The sequence below is a fragment of the Sycon ciliatum genome, chromosome 3 (assembly GCF_964019385.1).
Source record: "Sycon ciliatum chromosome 3, ocSycCili1.1, whole genome shotgun sequence".
NCBI lineage: Eukaryota > Metazoa > Porifera > Calcarea > Leucosolenida > Sycettidae > Sycon > Sycon ciliatum.
In genome coordinates this window covers 29,330,175-29,338,495 of record NC_088645.1, presented here as the reverse complement: position 1 = coordinate 29,338,495, position 8,321 = coordinate 29,330,175, and positions in this window count along the sequence as shown.

Sequence of the window (8,321 nt, the reverse complement as noted above, 5' to 3'; positions counted from 1 at the left end):
GCGCTCGAGCGAGATACTCGACTTTTCGGCAATTTGAGAGAGAAAGAGGGTGGAAAGGCGTCCTGGCCTGCCCAGTTAGCTGTCTTTCCGCTTCAAACTTGCTCGAAGTACTCCTGGCAGTCTGGAGATTGATCTCGCCAGTGATTGTCAGCCTCTGCTTGGCGTGCTCGCGTGTACAACATTCAAGTTAGACATTTCGTAATCGTTCAACGCACAATAGGGTAGATATCACAATTTCAAGCTCACTTGGCCGGCTGCTGTCTTCTTCTACAATATCCCACATGCCGACTAAGCAATTTACAGCAGGAAGCAGCATTCTACACTCAACAGCAACTAAAGGGCCACACCATTTTGTCTTCCAAATCAAGAGAAAACAGGCTCCTGACTCGTCGCGCGTATTTAGAAGTTCACGCGTGTATTCTAATGACACTTGGGGAAGACAACCAGAGGATAGTCCTCTACCTGGGAAAAAATCGATCTAAGCTGGGAAAAAATCGGGAAGGGCTTCTCGGAGCCGAGTTTGTCAGCGACGACACAAGGAGTATTCCAGAACGAAGCCAAAGTCGCACGACACAGAACAAATGTTTCTTGAAGGAAAGGCAGTCATGTGAGGTACGAGCGGAAAGCTTGAAACAAGACGCAGATGATCGGCGTGTTCCCCGGGCTGTCCGGGCTGACTAGTCTCCAAAATCCAGGGGAAACCATGGCCTACTCGTGTTCTGACGATTTGAAAATTCAAATTTTCTTGCCATTGAAGCCCAATCGAGACTTTCGGCGGCCATATTGTTAAGTGGCGTGAAATCGCACAAAAAACAGCCGTGAGTTGTGTTTCTTCGTCGTGTCAATACGTCTTTATAAATCTAGTAATCTTGTCGTCCATTGTATATGTGTGGAGATGGCACGTGGTTGGGAGCAGGTGGAGAAAGTCCACATACAGTCAACTTTGCTTATAACGACACTCGGCGGGCATCAGAAAAGTGCCCCTATTCGCGAAGTGTCGTTATGCCCGAAGTCTCATTATATGTGTCACAGTGGAATGGGACTTTGCTCTGGGCAAGACAATTATGTCGTTAATCGCGAATTGTCGTTTTATCCGCAGCCGTTATTCGCAAATTGTCGTTATATCCGCAGTCGTTATCCGCGAATTGTCATATTATCCGCAGTCGTTATTAGCCAAGTTGACTATACAACATTGGTGGCGGTGGTGGTGGAACTCTTGTATACTGCAACTTCTGGATTCGTGTTGCGTGGCCTTCGCTCCCAGTTTCCGTTGTCATCGGTGCGAGCTCGCGCGCGCACGTGCGTGCGTGCGTGTGTGTGTGGTGTGGGTGGTGTGTAGCGTGTGTGACGTGTGGCGTGTGTGACGTGTGTGGTGTGTGTGGTGTGTGTGTGTGGTGTGTGTGTGGTGTGTGTGGCGTGTGTGTGGTGTTCGTGGTGTATGTGGTGTGCGTGGTGTGTGTGTGTGTGTGTGTGTGTGTGTGTGTGTGTGTGTGTGTGTGCCAGCTGGTTCGGTTATGCCTGATTGTGTTGGGCCTGTTGCCGAGCCAATGGACTCGGCTGCTTGAAGGTGTAATGTTGTATCTGCCACCTTTGTTGGTTCCAGGGTTCATATACTTTCTATTTGAAGTATACCTGTTAACCATGAACTGCTTCTGGCTAGATTAACTCTTGTGTAATCAATGGTGCTAGTGAAGCTTTTATCAGATCCACTCTGATTTACCCACCCACACTACAGTCCATTTCAAAACTATAGACGCGGCGTAGTGTTTTTGAAATATCTCAAATTTGGCTGGAACGTTTTGAGAATAGTTTTCGGAATATTGCTCAGGTCCACTCCACAATTACTCTCATAATAGTTTCTAAACGATTGGATAACAGACGCCCAATTTGGAAAAATCTATGCACAAGGTGATCACAGATTTGATGTGGTATAGATGCTGGCATAACGGTTTTTGCCTATGTACGCGTCTATAGTTTTGAAATGGACTGTAGTAGCAAGTATTACCTTCACTGGGGGCAGGGGTAACTGTAGTTGGATCCAAGGACGGATACCCTGATGCTGTCAATCCTCTTTTTGCACCCTGTCCTCACCCACTTACTGAGGTGTGGTGAGCCCATAAGTGAGATCATTTTCAAGTCCACCAAGAGTTTTGGGGATTTCAGGGGGTGTCGGCTGTTGGGCGGTTCAATAGCCAATTGAGTCATCTTTCCAAGATTCCTTTTGAGTCTCCCTCCCCTCTCCCGGGAGACACACGTGACCAGTTTGGCAGTGAGCAACAAGTAAGTACAAGTACAAGTGTGTGTGTGTGTGTATGTGTGTGTGTGTGTGTGTGTGTGTGCGTGTGCGTGTGTGTGTGCGTGTGTGTGTGTGTGTGTGTGTGTGTGTGTGAGTGCGTGTGAGTGAGTGTGTAAATTTGTATTTGAATTTATGGATTCTCCACAGGCCTTAGCCTAAATCGAGGGAGTCTCCGTCAACAGCTTATGAAGAAGAAGCTGAAGAGAGAATTAAAAATAACTTTGCTTGCGATAAGCAAACTGGCTGTCTGGCAATAGCTGGTGTGTCTCCAGATAGGCAGTGAGCTGTCTCTTACCCATTATCTCCAGAATACGGGAGATAATGGGGAGGAGAGACACTGGACGATAGTTCTGGGGCAGGGTTGGGTCGCCACTCTTAAATAGGGGACTGACATGTGACACTTGAAGGTTGGCGGAACCTGTCCAGTTCTAAGAGACAAATTGATAATGCTGGTGAGATTCGGTGCAAGCACAGAGGCATGTTGCTTGAGCAGGAAACCGGGGAATCCCATCACTGCCCGTGGCTTTGCTTGCAACCACTGATTTCAGGCATGACTCGACATCTGTCACTGTTACGGGCTGGAATACATTTAAGCTGCATTGGAGGCTTGGGCCCAACGCCAGCTGGAGATGGGGTGGCCGTGTTGGATCATTCACTACTCCGCCAAACACTCCACTTAGCTCTGGCAAAGGCGCTTGAGGGATTTGCGATTTCTTCCTTCCGCCGGTGACAGTATTTAGTACCCTCCAGAGTTTCCTCTGGTTGGTAGTTTGGCATTTGGTGGTAAATTACTGGCTGCGCAGTTTCCTGTCAAGCTTCCTAGCCACAGAACGAGCGGATTTATGTTCCTCACGTAATCTTGCATTACCCTGGTCCCGCATCAACTTCCGGTGTAAGCCATTACGCTTCCGTACAGCCACAACTAGTTCATTTGTCAGCCATGGGCATGGGAGACGTCGATGAGCACGCTGAGCAACTTGAGGCGCATGGTGGTCTAATGGTGATAGAAGAGACTCAGTGAAAGATGTAATCATGTTCTCCAAGTTGCCATTGTCAGGAAATGCCTGCTGATTGCGCTGGACATCCTTGCTGAAGCGGTCCCAGTCAACTTTCCCTTGCTCTTGTTGGTCGCGTTATGGCCGACTGCCTTCGCTGCCACCATTGAATGCGTTGATCCGGATTTATTAACGATCTCCGTCAGGGAGGAAACTAAACTGGCAAGGTGGTCGACAAGACTACGCTCCCTTTCCATTTCTTCGAGGATTTTGAAAAAATGACTTGCACATGCTGAGCAAGACTGACGGAAAGAATCTCTGCGCACGGGGTCTGGAACACCAAACTGATCATCCACTGTGATATCACAACATACATTTGTGTCCATCGTGCTAAGCCAGCCCCTGAGGGGCAAAACTGCAAGATTTACTGAATACAAGCGGAGCCCAAAAATGGCAAACCGCCCCCTGCAGCTACTATGTCCCTGTGTGTGTATGTGTGTGCATGTGTGTGTGTGTGCATGTGTCTTTTTGTCGATTCAAGACAAGATTGCACCTCAGCGGTTGGAGTAGTTGGGGCATGTGGCGCGGATGCCGGACAACCGCATCCCGAAACAGGTACTGTTTGGCTCCTTCTTGCAGCGTCGCCCAGCACATGGCCCACGCCGCAGATGGAAGGACTGTGCTGTCCGGGATCTACGTGCCCGTGGCGTAGAGGCATCATGGTATGATGTTGCATGTGAGTCCCGCTCGGAGTGGCGCAGCACCTACCAAGAGTCTGACAATGCGCCTGAGCCTCCGCCCCGAGTGGTATGTACGGTATGCGAACGGGATTTTGCACGGAAAGGAGACATGGCTCGGCATAAGTGTCTGGAGGAGTGTGCGCGGCCTGTGTCTGAGCAGCGGGGCGCCAGTCAGGGCGGGCGGTGTGGGCAGTGGCTGAGAAGCCACGGTGGCTTGGTCCGGCATGTGTGTGCCTCAACGGTGGATGCCACAGTGCCACCTGGAGCGACCGGAACGTCGGCACCGGAGGAGGGATGTTGTGCCGCGCATTGTGACAGGTGTGGTCGCTGCTTTCGCGGTGTCCGGGGACGGGGCAGGCATCGCTGTTCAAGGGTGGCGCACAGACCAACAGCAGAGGAGCGCTCAGCGTTCCAGCACGTGTGCATATGCGGCAAGCAGATGTGCACGTGGAGCGTCATCGGGCGTCGTGTCCTCTCTCACTCTCTCTTCTCAAGTTTCCCAGGATCACGTGACCCTTTGACGGCAGTGACTCTACAGGACAGGTGTGTGTGTGTGTGTGTGTGTGTGTGTGTGTGTGTGCATGCATGCGCAGTGTGTGTGTGTGTGTGTGTGTGTGTGTGTGCGCGCACACACGCCTTGTCGAGCTTATGTGTGTGGTGTGGTCGGAGGGCAGTGTTGTCGTTGACTGGCGTGATGCAGTTATCGTACCCATCCCCAAGAAGGACGACTAACACCAGTGCGACAATTGGAGAGGGATCAGTTTGTTGGACGTTGTCGGCAAGCGTTTTGCCCGCGTCATCCATGACCGCCTGCAGACTATCGCCGAGTCTATCCTTCCTGACTCAGTGCGGTTTCCGTAGGGGTTGTGACTGCATGGATATGGTCCATGTTGCTCGCCAGTTAGTGGAGAAATCTGTTGAGCATGATGTGCCACTCTACGCGCTGTTTGTTGACCTGAGGAAGGCATATGACTCGATCCCGAGGCCGGCGCTATGGGCCCTCCTGTAAAAGCTCGGCGTCCAACCCACAATGCGTCATCATTTCACTGTATGAGTCCATGCAGGTGAAAGTGTGCGTGAGTGGTGGCCTCACATCCAACATCAACGTCAACAACGGCCTGCAGCAGGGCTGCACGCTGGCCCCTGTCCTGTTCAATTTGTACTTCTCGGCGGTAGTTGACCACTTGCGTCCTATGTGCCCGGACAGGTGTCGAGCTGCGGTACAAAATTGGAAGAAAGCTGGTTGGCGACCGAACTTCCAAGTCACGTCTGCAGCATCTCACTGTAACGGAGTCGCAGTTCGCTGGCGATGCTGCACTATACGCCACGTCCAAGGCATCCTTTGATCGGTGTTCGGAGACATTTGTGGCCTTTGCTTCTGATTCGGGACTGACCGTCAGCTTGACAAAGACCAAAGCTATATCAATCAATACTCCCAGCAGTGTGCCGGTTCATCTCGGGAATGGAATGGAACCATTGACGCCGTTGACCAATTCACATATCTTAGGTTCGTGATTCACTGGGATGGTCTCTGTGCCCATGATGTGCCTTCACGAATTTCTAAGGCGTCTTGAGTGTTTGGTTGCTTGCGGGCACCTTTCTTCGGGAACCGCTCCTTGTCCCTCTGATGTCGACGTCGTGTCTACGTGGCTCTCGTTCATACGACTCTGTTGTATGGAGCAGAGACCTGGACGACCAAGGCTCCTGATCTGCGCCGTCTTAACGCATTCCACCATCAGTGCGTGCGGGCTATTGTCCGCATCTCGAGACACCAGCCATGGGATGATCGAGTCACTCCTTTAACACTGGCGAAGACCCTTAGAATTGATTCGGACATTGGCGACATCATCCGCGAGCGTCGGCTACGATGGCTCGGCCATATTGGCCACATGGACGATGACCATCTGCCCAAGTGTACCCTGGTTGGGGAGCTCTCTGCAACTCGACCTCTGCACGGCCCACGCAAGCATTGGCAGGATGTAGTTGTGGATGATTTCCACCGCATTCATCCACCTGTCTCGGAGAAGGAATGGCCCGACACTGCCCAGAACCGCTCGGAGTGGAGGGAGGTCATCCACCAACGTCCTCAGCCTCGTGATGTCTCCGCCGAGCCAGAGTACCGTTGTGCTTGCGTTAAGACATGTTGCCGCCCCGGCGATCTTAAGCGCCACGAATCTTTCTGCCTTTTACTGCCGAATTAGTCCTTTCGATAGCATTGCCTACAGCAATGGGCAAGTTCAAGGTTCGAGATGTGTGTGTGTTGTTGTTTCGTGTGTTGTTGTTGTTTCGTGTGTGTGTGTGTGCGTGTGCGTGTGTGTGTGCGTGTGCGTGTGTGTGTGTGTGTGTGTGTCTTCCGCTCTCGTTCTGGTTTGAGCCGTCATCACTGTGACCGTGCGAAACGGATGTCACGGGCAGCCAGGAACAACTGCCGTCATGAATGCGAGCATTGCGAAAGACGGTTCTCAAGGCCACAGGACTTGCAACGCCATGCCAAATATTGTTGACTTTGCGATTTCTCTCTCTTCTCTTCTCTCTTCTTGTCGTTGTCTCCCGCTTCTGGGAGCGGCGTGGCCCGATAGGGTAGCTGTACATAGTAGTAGTAGTAGTAGTGTGTGTGTGTGTGTGTGTGTGTGTGTGTGTGTGTGTGTGTGTGTGTGTGTGTGTGTGTGTGTGTGTGTGTGTGTGTGTGTGTGTTGTAGACCAGGCTGAATAGTCTCGATCAATTCCTCAGTCTTGCAAGCTGTTGAATGGTGCAATCCCAGCACAAGCTCCTTCTGCTGTAGCATCGCTATCATCGCCTCCGGCGATGGGCGTCCAATGGTCCAATGGTGTGTGTAAGGCGTATGACTCTGTCAGCCGCCAATGCCTATGGATTATCCTCTAGAAGGCAGGTGTCCCTGAGCGCCTCATCAACATCATGCGCTCTTTCCACACCAATATGACAGGAACGTTGAAGATCCCGGGAGTTGATGCGCCACCAATCGAGGTGCAGAACGGTCTCCGACAGGGTTGCTGCATGGCACCGATACTCTTTAATCTGTTCATGTGGGCCGTTTTCCAGCAGTGGCATTGTGCTGTTGCCAACATTCCTAGCATTGGTATTCCTGTGGCAACAAACCCTGGGGTCTTCTATTCAGTCGGAAGCCAACAGACAAGACCAAGGTCCATTGTGAGTGTCCATTTGAGGATGACACTGCTTTGCTGGCTACCACTCATGATGGTGCCCAGTGGGCCCTTGACCAATTCATACATGTAGCGTCTTCTTTCGGCTTGACAGTCAACCTGGAAAAGACAAAGGTGATGGCTGATGGATATGGACTCACGGAAGCAGACCGGCTGCCCCTGGAGGTGAGGTGGTCGAGAGTGTAGATAATTTTCATTATCTTGGCTCTCTCCTTCACACGAATGGCCGATCCAACCCGGATATCAGCTTGCGCATTGTTGGTGCATCACGTGCATTTGGAGCAATGCGCCAGCCAGTTTTCAATGACAGCAACCTTTCCCTTGCTACGAAGAGGCTTGTGTACGAGGCATGCGTGTTGTCTCTGCTTCTGTACTGTGCTGAGTGCTGGGTGCCGTTGAAGCCCGACCTTGATGCACTATGCTCTTTTCATCTGCGCTGCATCCGTTCCGTAATGGGTATCAGCCAGCGGAATGTCTGGGATGAACGACTGACCAGGGTTGATGTTCTGGCCCAATGGAATTCACATCAACTCCGTGATATCCCCAACCTGCTGACATCACACTGCCTGGAGTGGCTCGGGCATGCTGTGCGAATGCATGAAGAGCGTGTCCCGCATCAGCTACTGTTTGGCACCCTACATTCTGTCCGTTCGAAGTGCGGCCCGAGGAAAAGGTGGCGCGATGCTGTGCGGAAGGATCTGGCACTGTTGGACATCGACAAATGGTACGACTTGGCCGAGGATAGACGAGAATGGCGGGCTGCTTACAATGTTCTTCCGTTTGTGCTCCTCAGCGGGTACCTTGTGCAGAGTGTGGTCGTCTCTTCTCCAGGAAGAGCAATCGCGGTCATCCGTGCTTTTATAAGAACGAAACGGCGTTTTTAGTGACTTTTCCATACAAATCCCTATCAAGTAGGGCGCAGTCACCCAGTTTCGGTGGAAGTGCGCGAGTTCGATTGGAAATAAAGGAGGAAGGGAGCGTCTCAGCATCCTCGGACCAGGACCATTCGATTCAGCACCCCAAAGACAACTGGTGAAAATTTGATTTTAGGGTATACTTCCCCTTCAACCCTTTACCGTTTTAGGTATTTGTACAGCAAAAACCAAC